The 15,554-nt window shown below is 47.0% G+C and overlaps 1 protein-coding gene across 1 annotated transcript in view; it reads left to right on the forward strand.

The window, feature by feature from the left end:
• Positions 1-299: 299 nt before the first annotated feature.
• The window catches only part of THSD4 (thrombospondin type 1 domain containing 4), a 590,989-nt gene continuing 575,734 nt past the window's right edge, over positions 300-15,554 (forward strand). Inside the window, exon 1 of the mRNA XM_079122620.1 lies at positions 300-562. The gene's annotated coding sequence lies outside the window, so the exon portion shown is untranslated. The remainder of the gene's footprint in view (positions 563-15,554) is intronic.

Raw genomic sequence — 15,554 nt, forward strand, 5'->3', positions numbered from 1 at the left:
TGGCCCTAACCTACCTCCTGGTCTCTGCCGTCCTCTCCCTCTCCTCCCTGAGACGGTCCTGGCCAGCCCGGACCTGTCTCCTTCGCACGATCGCCACCGTCCGGCCTTCATAGCTCTGTCTAGATGGTCCTCCCCTCTACTGGATGATGCCTCCTGTCCAGCTGAGCGATCTATCCCCTTCATGGTCTAAGACGAACCCTCTGGGGTCGCGGGGTGGAATGGGGGCCGGTCCTTCCCGAGACTGCCGCCAGGGGGCGGCAGGAGCGGCTCCAGATGACAGCGGGAGGCCGGGAGTGGGGGAGGGAGGAGGGATCGAGGGAGCGCGGATCCCGCTTTCCCGATCGCAAACTCCGAGCCAGAGCTGTCGGCGCGCGCCCCAGACGCTAGCCGCCCGCGCAGCCCGACACGGAATCGGGGCGCAGAGGGAGCCCGTGGCGGGCGGGCGCAGGGCGGTGGGGGCGGCCGTCCATGCGTTGATGCTTGAGGCTGCCCGGCGCCGGGAACCACGCGGGGGCGAGGCGAGGCTAGGCGGCCGCTGGCCGCTCCGGACGCGGACCGCCAGGTGAGCAGAGCCGCGCGCCCAGCGCTCCCTGCGCGCCGCCCGCGCGGCCCGGCCCGGCCCGGCCCGGCAGCTGCCCTAGCCCGGCGCCCGCTGGCCTACAGGGGGACTGGCGTGGGCGGCCGGGCGCAGTGGGTGTGTCTGGCGTCCCTCGGGACTGCGCCCACTCCGGGTTGGGAAGCCAGTGCGCGCCGGGTCCGTGCCGACGGCTGCGCCTGCTTCTATCCTTCTTGTCCCTTCCCGGGAGTCTAGATCAGCCTGGGCGCCCTCGCTTACCCCTCCACCCTCTTGACTCCGAAAGTCTAGGGACTGGCAAACTTGGCGTCCTCGGGGTGGGGCATGAAGCTCCCTGTGTCGGGTCGGAGGGGGATCTGCGAATATACACGCTGCCGGTGCGTCCCCCACCCCAGCCTCGCTTCCTCGCGTCTGGGGCTCCTGCTTGGGGCCTCGGCCAAGCTGTTTTCTAGAAAGCCTCAGATCCGTGTGTCAGTCTCTGCTAAGCCTCTGCAAGGCTGCGCCTCTGGGAGCCTAAGTACACGGGCTGTTTATGCCAGCTTGGGACACTTTCTCAAGTGAAGCCGAATACCTGCACCCCCTTGTCACACCACAGAATTAGCTTTTGCACAGTTTGCACCTTGCAGTTTTAGACATCTGGAAGTTAATTTTTTTTTCTTTGAAATAGCATCAGCCCTGATTAGGAAGGGAATTTCAGGGCATTCTCAGGCCCCTTAGCATCTGAAATTCATGGGTCTAGTGAATTTTTAAGCAGTCCACACCCAGTACCTTGACCCCCAGCCTCCACTACTGTCTAGTAAAAGAGCACGCTCGAATCTCTTTTCCTGCATTTGCCACCCCCACCACACAGTGCATGCCCTCTTTGGGAGTAAGTGAACTGAAGCCTTGGACCTGGGTAGTTGAAGCAATCATTGGATGCCTGTTGGAATTTGGAATAAGAAGTAGATATCCGAGAGGGGTCCAAGGAATCAGTTTGTTCAACTATCCTTTCACAGCTGAAGGCACCCGGGCAGAGTCTAAATATGTTTTTTAAAGCTCACTCAGTTTTTGAAACCTACTAATGTAGCATTAGTCTTTTGCTACATTAATATTCTTGGACTGGATAGAGTTGGAGGTGATGGAGTTCTGGGCTTAATAGGGTCTTATTGGTTTCAGTATACAAAAGAGTAAACATTTTATGAATGTAATTTAAATACAGTCCTACTCAATTCCTATAGATTTTTGTTGGCACCATAGTTGAATTCCTTTAGAAAACAAAATCCTAGCCCTTGAAATTAATGCAAGGAAGCAGATGGGAGTCCTGGGACTTTCCTATAAACCTCTGCAGGGCTGCAGCAGGGATTTCCCAGAGGTCCCGGCCTGGAGAAAGAGTTTGGGTGATCAGAACATAGGAGCCACTACTGAATAAGCAATTGTGCGGGTCTCCTGTGGGGAGGGCTGGCCAGTTGAACTCATGTGATCCCCTTGGTGCCCAGCCCTGGGCAGGGCCCCAGCTTGGTCTTATCTTCTTTTTAGCACCCTGTGCTATGAAGAAATATTTTTAACTAGCTGTCAGAGAATGGAAAATACAGCCCAGAGTTTGGGGGTAAGGTCAGGGTTGGAGATTTTGACCTGGAGTTTTAGTCTTTATTTACGAATGCTTGTTTTGATGCAATCAATGTCCTAGAGAGAAGCTGGGTATTGCTCTGTCCCTCTCTGTCTCCCACATTGCTTTCCAGGGTACCACTTTTATCCCAGTTGCAGAAAGAATCCCTTGATGTTAGAGTGCCCCCAACACTGGTGTACTGTCCCCTACATTGATAACTCATTCATCACAAAGTCCCTTCCACATTCTTTTGTGATATCTCAAGGAATGCCTCCTGCCCCCACCTTAAGCCATATCCAAATTACAGTAATAATCTCCCCTCTTGACTCCCAGCCACGAGTCGCTGTCTTCATTTTAATCCATCTTTTTTCATGCTGACAGATTAATATTCCTAAAATTCTGATTTCACCACATCATTCCTCTCATGACATCACAATGGCTCCGCAGAATTCATTTCTGTCGAATTTTTCTCCAGCAGCTATTTCAGAGCATCTGCCGTGTGCCAGGGACTGTCACTGCGTGCTGGGGCTTACACTGTGAACAAGACTGCATCACTGCCCTCAAGGAGTTGGCAGGCTACTCGGTGATAAATGACCACTGGAGGGAGAAAGAGAAGCAAAGAAATAACTGCAAAGCAATCAAGGGTGTGTGTGTGTGTGTATGCACACATGCAAAACATCAAGGAGACAGAGATGAGGGAGAGAAAGTGATTCTGCATGGGAGGATGTAGGTCAGTTACAGCTGGGTTTTGCAGTCCAAGGAGGAGTTCAAGGAGATGGAAAGACTGGGAGGCCTGGGGTATGCCGAGCAGCAAGAGATGAAACAAAGGCCCAGAGATGTGCGTGCTGGTATGGACAATGTCGAACCAAAGCCAGCTTTCACCTGGGCATTTCAGATGTTGCCTAACTCAAGTCCACTTTGTTGAAATGAGAGCTGCCCAACCCTTCCCAGCCCGAACCCCTCACTCTGCTTCCCATCCTCTTTATCTTGATCTTATCTGCCTTCTACTCTACTCTACCTCCCCACTGCCCATTCACATTTCCTCTCTACTAATCTAAATGTTGCAAGGCAGTGTCTCCCTACCCACTTTTCTATATCTAAATCAGAATTAGGATCTGGTGGGAAAAAAATAAACAGATTCTAGCGTGGAGTCAGAGCCTGAGAACTGGCATTTTAAAGGCTGCCTCAGGTGATTCTTCATCAAACTCAGGTGTGAAACTGTTGCCCTGGGCTGTCTTTAAAATGAAGTTCTAGTGACAGGTGCAGAGTTAAGATGCCTCTATTTATTGCAGGTGGCTCCTTCCTTTTTAACAGAGCCCTTGACCTTGACTCTAAGGCATGAGCAATGGAAAACTGGGTGTTCTTGCTTGGTCTAAGGGGTCTTCAGTTCAGTCCTGAAAGCAAAGCACATTCCCTTCAGCCTCATCCCACCAGAAGGCCATCTAAGCCCACCCCCACGGACTCACTGTGAATTTCTTTGGGGGCCTGAGCAAGTGCTGAGGGAGAAAGAGCAGGCTGCCTTGGTTTGAGAGCCCAAGTTGCTGGGGACACGAAGAGGGGGTCAGGATTTGCCAAATAGGATGGGACTTGACATGCTAGCTCCCCTCCTCTCATTCCCCAGAGTAGAGTCTGTCCATTGACAGATTCTCATCCAACAGGCCTTTATTTTGCCCTCCTCCCACCCCATCCTCTGTCTCCCCACAAGTAACAAGGGGATAGCCAAAGCCTTGAGGGCTGGATGGGACGAAGTGCACTGATATGCAGCGCCTTAGGCAAAACCCTGGCACAGAGTAAGTGGTCAGGGTCAGTCCTCTTACCATTCTTGTCTACTCTGTGACTGGTCACTACTTGGCAGCCTGTCAGTGCTCAGTATATCAATATATGTGTTACTAAAGTAAAAAGCATATATATATATATATGAAATCTCAGTGCCTTCAGACCCCTCAGTCCAGGGGATCGTGTCAGAAAGGCTGTTTTTTATCCTATATTTGAACCTAGCAAATGAACCTTGCCAGCTGTGCAGTAATAATAATTATCCATGCAACATCCCCTCCTCTCTCCACTCCCTGTCCCCAGTTTCCCTTTAAATTCCATAAGGAACAACTTAAGAAACAGGCAGAGCAGTTTTCTTGCTGATGTGTAGTCATCCTGGAAGAGGACCTCCTTCTGCTTGCTCCTGTTCCCTTCACCTCCTCTTTCAGCGGAGGGCCCAACACATGGAGTGTTCTCCGTGGGCCTTTCTGATCCCTTAGGCCGTAGCCCTGAGCCCCACGCTTCTTGGGTGTGTTCCATGATCCACAGGGCAGTGAGACAGACTTGTGCCTCTCTGTGTCTTGTCCTGGGAAGGGTGGCATCAGGCGTCATACAGTGGGGTGGGCAGCAGGCAGACTGCCCCACCCTCTGGGCTTCTTGGCCAGTTGCCCAAGGCCTGGCCAGCGGGGAGGACCAAAGTAATGAGTGATTAATGGGCGCCTCATCTAATCTCCTGCCAGGGGAAATGAAGGGCCAGCCATGGGCTGGGAGCTCGTCTTGACCTGCTCCAGGTGGGCTTGGAATGTGCCCAGCTCAGGATGGGGATTAAGGCTTGAAAGAAGAGAGGAAATGAGATGTTAACCCTTTAGGCCATAGCCCTCTGAGCCCTGCAGGGAAACGGCAGGGGAATTACCTGCAGGTATCTGAGGCGAGGGAGCATCTTCTTTGACATACGACAGGGATGCAGCCCTGTGATTGCCGAGCGGGGGTGGTCACGAGCCGTGTCTTTGACTGAACCATTTTTCTGAGAGGCACGGTCAGGAGAAAGAAGAAGATTAATTTCCTGTGACAATGGCTAAACGGCCTGCTGGGAGGCTGCCCCACCTTGCTTCCTTCTTGGAAAACTTCCGATCATATCAGCAAGTTACAAGTTTGTGCTTGCCAAATGTACTCCCCCCCCCGCCCCCGAAATGCTGCTCCTCGCACCGCTTGTCATCTGAAGGAAGGTAGGGGAGGGCGTCTGGTCCTGGCTGGACATCCTCTCCTGGTCCTGACCTTCCTCCTCTCCAGGTCAGGCCCGACTCAGTGGTGCCCGTGTGACTGCCCTGCCCAACCGGCTCCCTGAGTTCAAGCCTAGGTTCCAGCAATTTCCTTGACTCATATGTTGTAATTTTTCCATCCATTAAATGAAGGTGAAAATACTGAATACCCTGGGCGAGGTTCATGAGAATGTAAAATGCTTAAAAGGAGTCTCAGGCATTTCAAGTGGCACTTGAATGTTAGCTATCTTTTCCTTGCCTCTCCAATTGAATCCCAGAATCATCTCTTGCAGAGGATGCAAAACAGCTCCTCTGTAGGCCTCTGAGGCTTGCTTTGGGTGAATCCATGACTTAACTCTGATTGATCTTACTTGTTTGACCCCTAACCCTACATGCCTTGAATTCTGGCTCCTCCTTCTGCTGCAGGCTTGGTGACCTCCTGCTGCCCTTTTGATTACACCACCCTGCCCCCTGGCCCCTGCCTCCATGCCAGACAGGCAGATTGCTGGTGGGCTGGATAGTGACATCTGCCTGAACTTCTGGTGGCACAGGCTGATTCTGCACCAGCTCTGTGCATTGCTAGCTCTGCTGTGACCCAGCAACCCCAAGAGAAGTGGATGAGGGTAAAGACTGCAAAATTAGGAGCAGTGGAGAGTCTGGCCTGGAGCAGATCCCAGGTCTGCCCATTTTCTGGTTTATCTGCATTCCGGTTCTTCATCCTGTATTGCAGCTGATAAGAGTTACACTCAACTAGTGGTTGATAGGAGGGTCAAACCTGACAGTGGACATGAGGCCCTTTTGAGATCCTGTAGTGAGCTTCTTGCTGGTCATCAGTGAGCCTGGGCTGGTTGGGGAGGGCAGAGCAGTGGCTGTGAATTTGAAGTCTCATTACATGGTGGGTGCTGACCCACCAGCTCCACTTAGTGTTCAACAGACTGGCTGGCACCCAGGCCTGCTTAAGTTAGCGATGATTTGGTTGAGACCCAAGATTTTGCTCTGCTTGAATTTCAGAGGGTCTTCTGGCCAGCTGAGGGAGAAAGCTAGCAATCGCAGAACTCCATGTCAAGTGTTTGGGTTTATCTGTGAGAATTTATATAATTTTTCTCTTCAATCTGTGTGAGCTAGATATTATTTCTATTCAATATCCTAGAAAAGTTAGGCTCAGAGAGGTTAAGGTACTTGCACAGGCTCACAGAGCAAGTAGGTATCAGAGTAATGTTTGAACTCTGTCATCCTACTCTAAAACAGGTACTCTGGGGGAACTAGCAAATCAGTGAGTTCCTCAGTAACAAAAAAAATCTTTCTTTTTACATATGTGAGTAATACACCAACTGCCTTATAGTGTTGTTTTCTCCTTGATACATGGTTATATTTTAACTTAACATGTGCACATTTATCTTTTAACCTAATAAGGTTTTGTGTAAACCTTGCCTACATTTGACCTAGTCATTTATATATATATATATATTATTTATTTATATATATGTATATTTTATATATAAATTTATATATATATTTTTATAGACTGCATTTTGATTCATTGTACACAAACAGGGTCATCATTTCATTTCTATGGTTGTGCATGATGTAGATTCATACCATTCATGTAATCATACATGTACATAGGGTAATGATGTCTGTCTCATTCCATCATTTTACATACCCCCTCCCTCTCATTTCCCTCTACATAATCTGAAGTTCCTCCATTCTTCTCTCACCCGCCACCCTACCTCCCCCATTATATATTATCATCCAGTGATCAGGGAAAATATTTGGCCTTTAGTTTTTGGGGATTAGCTTATTTCACTAACATGATATTTTCCAATTCCATCCATTTATCTGCAAATGCCATAATATTATTCTTTATGGCTGAATAATACTCCACTGTGTATATATACCACAGTTTCTTTATCCATTTATCTATTGAAGGGCATCCAGGTTGGTTCACAATCTCACTATTATGAATTGAGCTGCTATAAACATTGATGTGGCTGCATCACTGTAGTATGCTGATTTTAAGTCCTTTGGGTATAGGCCAAGGAGTGGGATAGCTAGGTCAAAAGGTGGGTCCATTCTGAGTTTTCTAAGGAATCTCCATACTGCTTTCCAGAGTGGCTGCATCGATTTGCAATCCCACCAGCAATGTAAATGTGTGCCTTTTCCCCACATCCTCGCCAACACCTATTATTGTTGTTTGACCTAGTCATTTTTTAAGCATACTGCTGCTCATCATTCGCTCTCCACAGTTCCCTTAGCTCTTCCCTGCCCTCTGATAGGGATTTGAGTTGTTTCTAGTTTTTTCCTAATCTGAGAATCAGTACCATCAACATGAGCGTTGAGTTTGCTGCTGTTTTTCCATTTCTGATGTGATGTTCCATTTTGGAAATTCTGTTTGAGGCCACGTGATCACCAGGTCAAAAGCAGGAGCTTCTCATGGGCTGGCAGAGAACATGCACCTGGAAGCCTGCACTCGAGCGTACCAGAAACAGAACGGGTGTTAGCTGCCAACCAACCTCTCCTTCCCTGTTGGTTACTGTTCTTTCAGACTCAGGTCAGAGGAACTCAACACCTCCCTCTTAGCCCGGGATGTAAGAAGTGCCACGGGGTGAGGGTTTCTGAGTTCATAGAAGGAAACTGCATCCATGTTCCCAGAGGTCCCTTGAAGTGGAAGGTCTTAGCTTCTGCAGTCGAACCCATCAGCAGTGGCGGCTCTGTATGGGCTTGACCGTGTGTCCTGTCACTCAGGCTTCCTCCCAGCCCCCACTGTGCCTCAGGTGACAGCCAGTGCCTGGTAAAGTGTGTGCATCCCAGTCCTGGCTGCTGCTCGTGTGACCTTGTTGAGTCATCTCCTCGTGTGTGAAGTGGGCTGATAATCTTTGTACCTACTACAGGAAGTAGTGGAGGTAGTGTCCGTACAGTGTTGGCTCATTCCTGCTGTCACGCTGTTAGCTTCCCATCACTGTAAAACCAAACCAAGCCAAACCCTGAGGATATAGGGAGGAAAGTTTTCTTTGAGCTCACAGTTTTAGAGGCTTCAGTCTATTGTTGCTTGGTCCTGTTGCTTTGAGCCCGTGGCACCATTGTATATATGGTAGGAGCATAGGAAAGAGGAGGCTGGTCACCTCATGGTGGCCGAGAACCAATGAGAAAGAGAGAAAAAGGAGTCAGGGTCCAAATATCCCCTTTAGGACATACCCCCAGTGGCCTAACTACTAGGTCCCTCCTGTTAAATGGTCCCTCCCCTCCCCGTAGTGCCACAGACTGTGATCCAAGCCTTTAACAAGGGGGACACTTATCCAGTCCCTAGCAGACATGAAGTGCCTACTGTTCACACCTTAGTGAGTACTAGAACTTCTGTCCATCTTTCAGATGAAGAAGAGATGTTCTTGCCTTGGAGGAAGAGGTGTTTACAGCCTTAGGAGGAGGCAGGTGACAGGAAAGTTGCTGTGATAAAGATTATCCAGCGGAGAGCCTGGGGGACCCAGAGGAAGGGCACAGGACTCAGATTGGTGGGAATTCAAAGAGACTCGAGGGGTCCCACAATCCACATTGAGGAAATGGCATAGGAGAGGGGCAGGGAGAAAGGAAGCAGAAGCCAGTTGTGTTCTGTGTTTTAATTTTTTTTAGTTGTCGAAGGACCTTTATTTTATTCATTTACATGCGGTGCTGAGGATGGAAGCCAGCGCCTCACACACGCGAGGCAAGTGCTCTTCCACTGAGCCCAGCCCCAGCCCAGCTGGGTGTTTTATGGGAGGGCTATATTCTTGAAGACCTCACAGAATTCAGATCTCTCATAATTCAGACCATTTTCCCCACAGAATAGATGCACAGCAAGCCCGCATGCATGGCACAGTCTCCGAATGCATCGCTTTGCTCTAATGTTGCTTCTCATCTTGTCAGCAGAGCCTCTAACGTGCCACAGTGGGCTCCCTTGTAAATTGCCCCTCTGTATAATGTGATGGTTCCTTGGCTGTGTCTGTCATCATCATCACCATTGTCCCAGCGTGTTTTTCATCTGGCACCAGCACCACTATTTGATGGACTGTCTAGATCAGGGGTCGGCAGATTTTTTTTTTGCCAAGGGCCAGAGAGTTCACCTTTCGGCCTTGCGGGCTGTGTGGTCCCCGTTGCAACTAATCAGCTCTGCCTTTTGAGCAGGAAGAAGCCGCAGACAGTCCATAAATGAACAGGCATTTATGTGTTCCAATAAAACTTTATTTATGGACACTACAAATCTCATTTCATCATTGTGACATTATTTTCACATGCCGTAAAATATACTTCTCTTGATTTTTAATCAACCATTTGAAAATGTGATAAAAACCTGTGATGGGTCAGGTTTGCCCCACAGGCAAGTTTATTGATGCTTGGTCTCAGTGACAATAGTATTTGGAAATTGTTTTAAATTATAAGAATGAGTGCTAAACTATCCCAAGAATTAACAAAATCACAGAGATTCTAGTGCTCATGAGAGTATAGCTCAATTCATAAGTTCTAGCAAAAGATTGTGGGATTACCAGTTTGCAAAATACCAACATAGGTAATCGCTTTAACACAGTTTGTAATTCCTTACATAGGTAGTTTAATGAATTAAAAAATTTAAATAATTTATTTAAAAATATTATTAAAAAAATTTGGCATCCCCTGACTTTATTAATATTGTCAACCTGCATATCTACAAATTCTGCAGTTTCAACCAACTGAGTATTGAAAATATTTGTTAAAAAAATTGCATCTGTACTGAGCATATACATACTTTCCACTTTTTTATTGTCTTTATCCCCTAACAATACAGTGTAACAACCATTTATGCAGCATTTACATTAAATTAGGTATTATAAGCAATTTAGAGATGGTCTAAAGCACACAGGAGGATATACATAGGTCATATGCAAATACTGCCCCCCTTTTATATAAGAGATTTGAGCATCCATGGATTCTTGTATCTGTGGGGCTCCTGGAACCAATTCTGAGGATACAGAGGGAGGACCTCATTGCATGTCATTCTAGTTCATGTTTCAAACAGTATTCCTATGCTTGTTTATTATTCTGTGCCATCCTGGAGTCCAGCAACTCTGTCTAATTCCCAACAGTCCGATGGCCTATGGTAAGGAGCTTGGAACTTGAATCTGGCTGGAAATTTTATTGTGAAAGCTAGGGGAGGGCACAGGGGGGCACCAAAGTGTGTATCTGGCCCATGGTGAATGTGGAATAAATTTTGTTCCTTTTATTCCCTTCCCTATCCCCCCATTTCAAAGTTCTGTGTATTTGGTCAGCTCCAAAACATGCTGAGCCTCTTTGAAATTGTGACTTTGGTTCTTTCCACATGCAATAAAGTCACTAACCTTTTTAAATGGAAACAAAAACAAAGACTGTTAGAAAGCAGAGTTTCCCCTCTGGGGTCACCAGCTTTCCCTTACTAGAGAATAAGCGGCACTGTGCTGAGCCTGGTGGCCGGGGCCAGAGGAGAGGCCCCAGGTCCAAGGAAGGCGACTCCCGCTGGGTGCAGACCCAGCTCTCAGCCAGGAGGAGGGCGCCTGGCCTGCTGGCTGCTCTGAGTTCCACAGCTCCTGGGTGTATCTTGGTCTCAGGGATTTCAGCGGAAGGAAAGCCAGGATCCTCTCCAGATGGAAGACCACCAGCCCTGAAGGTGACTGTGATGCTGTGGTTCTTGGCCCGAGAGCCTGCTTTTGCTGTGTGTGTTGGATGGAAGGCCCGTCTCGAGCAGACGTGTGTTTGTGTTGTTTAGGGGGTGATGGCACGCAGCCATATGTGCTTTCTGGCCTGGGGTCTGGCAGGATGTGAAGGGAGGCAGCTGCTATCCTTTGGCCACTGAGAGTTTTCATTATTATGTTGGGTGGGGGCTGGCATTCCTCCTGTGGGCTGGGAGCTCTTTGGTTTATGGACAAATGGTCTTGGAGCCAAGGGCATGAATGTTGAGTCCTGACTTGGGCACTAATTTGCCATATGGCCATTGCTCATCTCTGGGTCACTAATTTCTCATTCTTAAATGAACAGTGATAGGCTAGAACATTTCCAAGTGCTCATTTCTCAGTTGAGGCATGCAGGAAGCCTGGACCTCCACTCTCAAACAAGGGCAATAAAATGTCTCTTCCTTCCTCGTTGGGGTGGCCAGAGGGGGCCTCATGGACTGTTAGGATTCTTACCACCACCCAGCAATAACAAGGCATCCCACTTAGATTCCCCCCATGATGCCAGTGGAGACCTGTGGGGGACCTGGAACCCATACCTCTGCCCAGAAAGGTGATGGGCTCCTCTTTCCTTCTCTGGTGCCAGTGGAGACCAAATGGAGAATATGGCCTTTTGTCCCCATCTGGCCACAATGAGAAAGTTCCCTCCCTCTGCTGGAGCAGCGTCAGAGGACTTCGGCTAGAGTGGAAGGTTAAAGAAGACCTAGAGCTCACAACACAGAACCAAAAATACCCAGGTTCCAGTAGAAACTCAGTCACCACAGGAGAACCAGGAAGATCTCCACCTGAAGGAGGAAAGACAGTGGATGCCGATACTGGATGACAGAGTTGTGAGAGTCACCTGACAAAGATTTTAAAGCTGCCACCATAACTATGCTTCAGTGAGCAACTATGAATATGCATGAAACAAATGAAAAGGAAGTTTCAGCCGAGAAATGGAAGAAAAAAGACTCAGCAAATGGAAATTTTATTGATTTTTTACATTATAAGGGATTGAACCTAGGGCCTCCCATGTGCCAGGCAAATGCTCTACCACTGAGCCACATCCCAGCTCTTGAAATTATATTTTTTAAAAACTTAAAACCAATTTTATTGTAAAAATGGCAATTTATGATTATATATATTTATGGGTTCAAAGCAATGTTACAGTTTATGAATACAAAGTGGGCAAGTGAACAATATGACCTTTATCTCAAATATGTCTTGCTTTTTGTAGTGAGAACATCTGAAATGTGATCTCTTAGTAATTGTGAGATGTACAATAGAGTATTATTGACTGTCCTCACCATGCTGTGAGGACACTTAAAATAAAAAGCTTACTACTCCTGTCTGAGGCTTTGGGCCTTTGGCCCTCACCTCCCGTGGTCGCCATGCTGAGGACTCAGTGACGGCCATTCTCCTCTCTGCTTCTACGAGTTCAATTATTTTATAAGTGAAAACATGTATTTGTCTTTCTGTGCCTGGCTTATTACACTTAGCATAATATTCAGTTCTATCCATATTGTTGCAAATGACAGAAATTTCCTTCTTTCTATGACTGATAGAATTCCTTTGTGTGTATGCACCACATTTTCTGTTTCCATTCCTCTGTTGATTGACTCAGGTTGATTCTGTAACATGGCTATTGTGAAGAATGCTGCAGTGAACCTGGGGGTGCAGACATCTCCTCAGCAAACTGATTGAAGTCTATTGTGGGGAAATAGAAGGAGGGCTACTGGGTCATAAGGTAATTCTATTTTTCATTTTTGAGGAACCTCCATACAGTTTCTCACAATGGCCGTGCATTATCACATTCCCACCAATAATGCACAGAAGTTCCCTTTTCTCCACTTCTGACATGGTTTGTATGTGATATGTCCTCCAAGAACTCATGTGTGAGACAACAAGAGAGGGTCCAGAGGGGAAATGATTAGGTTGTGAGAGCCTTAAACTAATCAGTGAACTGATCCCTGATGGGATTAACTGAATGGTAACTGGAGGCAGGTGGGGTGTGGCTGGAGGAGGTGGGTCATTGGAGGCGTGGCTTTGGGGTATGTATTTGTATCTGGTGAGTGGAGTCTCTGCTTTCTGATCTTCATGTGAGATGCTTCTGTCTGCCATACTCTTCTACCATGTTGTTCTTGCCTTATGTCGAGCCCCAAGGATTGAAGCCTGTTGTCCATGGACTGAGACCTCTAGCAGTGCAGATCTGGAGTATTGCAGATTTCCCCCTATAGGCTTATAGTGACCTTATAGGTTTCCAAAACCCTTTCTTTAAGGAGAGATCAATATTAGCAGTGCCCAAATCAGACACTATGCAATCCTAGACCAAATAGCCCCTATGGGGACAATAACAAAATTGTCATAATAAACAGAATGAGGTCAAATATTATCTTTAGTAAAACAAACAGATTTGCAATAAGGTTGCAGTTTCTAATGGAGGACAAAGAGGATGCAGAGGGATGTAGGATGTAGCTGTTAATGGGATAAGAAAAGAATATACAGAAGTTCTAGATAATAGAAAGGGTGAGAGTGTAATAAAAAGAAATTGGATGTTAGCATGCAAAAAAGAGAAAGAGACTCTGGGGGAACAGGTAAACAAAAGGAAAAGAGAGCAAGGAAAGTAAAGAAATAAAAACTTAAAAATTTTCAATAAGGAGAAAAAAGAAAATCTACAGTATAACAATCATATAGTAATGAAACCTCCCAGTTTTCAGTAGCCTGATGCATGAGAGGTACCTGAAAATGAGCTTCAAGCCTCCAGCAGGCATCTCAGGATGGAATTCGCCTCACCTAAAGATTGGAGCTCCGGCTTCCAGGATTATCCAAGATGGCTGCTCTGGCTTCCAATGTGTTGGCAAATGGGGAGCTGCAGCTCAGGGTGTGGACGTGGTCATCTGGAGGTCCTGGAGGCGCGATGCGGTTGATCAGGCAGGGGTCCTGGAGGTCAGGTGTGTTTGGTGTGGTTGTGGGATCCTAGAGGCCAGGTGCAATCAGTCAGTCTGGGGTCCCGGTGATAGGGCGCAGTTCATTGGTCTGGGGGTCCTGGCAGCAGGGAGCAGTCAGTCGATGTGAGGGCCCCAGAGGCAGGGAGTAATCAGTCGGGCTGAGGGATCCTGGAGACGGGGCTCAGTCAGTCTGGCCAGGGGTCCTACAGGGCCTGGCTGTTGTCTCCAAACGGCGGCAGCCACGTGTAATCAAACCTGCAGGTACTGTAACAGTGAACTTCCAGGCGACAGCAGGCAGCTGGTGCTCCACTGGCGGTTGGTGATCAGTTTGCTGACTGTTGTCAGACGATCAGGAGGTGAACCTGTGCGTTGGGTGATCGATAGGTGTAAGACAGGCGATGGACAGGCGAGAGGCAGGCAAGTGGCGGATGATAGACGCCTGCCAGTGAGCAATCTGCACTCAAAAAAGGCGTTGATATGCTGGCAGACTGCAGGTGATCACAGCAGACAAATGGGGTAAAGAGCAGGGGATTGATAAGCAGCAGAAACTGCCTCACCAAGAAACAGATAGCCTCTGCTTGAAACCGGAGTTACGGAGCGACCAGGAACGAGCCTCCCTCTAGTCCGCCGTCTTGGAAACCCGGACTGAGACCTCTGAAACCGTGAGTCGCCAAGTAAACTTTTCCTCCTCTACGACTGTGCTACTTTGGTCTTTTAGTCACAGCAGGGAAAAAGCTGACTAAAACAACATCCTAGACAATACTTTTGATCTTGAGTTTTTTTTTTTTTTTTTTCCTTGTTTTTAAAATTTGTTCTGATTAGTTATACATGACAGTGGAATGCACTTTGACACATCATACATAAATGGAGTATAACTTCTCATTCTTCTGGTTGTACATGATGTGGAATTATACCAGTCATGTAATCATATATGCATATATATTCCAATTCATTCCACTGTCCTTCTTACCTCCATTCCCCCTCCCCTCTCTTCCCTCCCCTCTGTCTAATCCAAAGTACCTATATTCTTCCCTAGCCCCTCATCTTTATTGTGAATTAGCATCTGCATATCAGAGAAAACATTTGGCCTTTGGTTTTTTTGGGATTGGCTTATTTCGCTTAGCATGATACTCTCCAGCTCCATTCATTTACCAGCAAATGCCACAATTTCATTCTTCTTTAAGGCTGAGTAATATTCCATTGTGTATATATATCACATTTTCTTTATTCATTCATCTGTTGGAGATACCTAGGTTGGTTCCATAGTTTAGTTATTGTGAATTGAGTTACTATAAACATTGATGTGTCTGCATCATTATAGTATGCTGATTTTTTAAAAGTCCTTTGGGTATAAATTAGGAAGTGGTATAGCTGTGTCAAGGAGTGGTTCCATTCCAAGTGTTCTGAGGAATCTCCATATTGCTTTCCATGATTGCACTAATTTGCATTCCCGCCAGCAATGTATGAGTGTACCTTTTCCCCACATTCTTTTCGTCATTTATTGTTGCTTGTATTCTTGATAATTGCCATTCTGACTGGAGTTTTTTTTTTGATAATAACCATTCTGACAGGTATGAATGACATATCATCATGGTTTTAATTTGTATTTTCCTAAATTAACAATGTTCAGCATTTTTCCATGTATCTCTTGGCCATTTTTTTTTTTTTTTTTTTTTTTTTTTTTTTTTGAGAAGCGTCTACTCAGGTCCCTTGCCTATTATTTTTCTCTTTTTGCAATTGACTTTT

Source organism: Sciurus vulgaris (assembly GCF_902686455.1).
Source record: "Sciurus vulgaris genome assembly, chromosome: 2".
In the NCBI taxonomy this organism is placed as follows: Eukaryota; Metazoa; Chordata; class Mammalia; order Rodentia; family Sciuridae; genus Sciurus; species Sciurus vulgaris.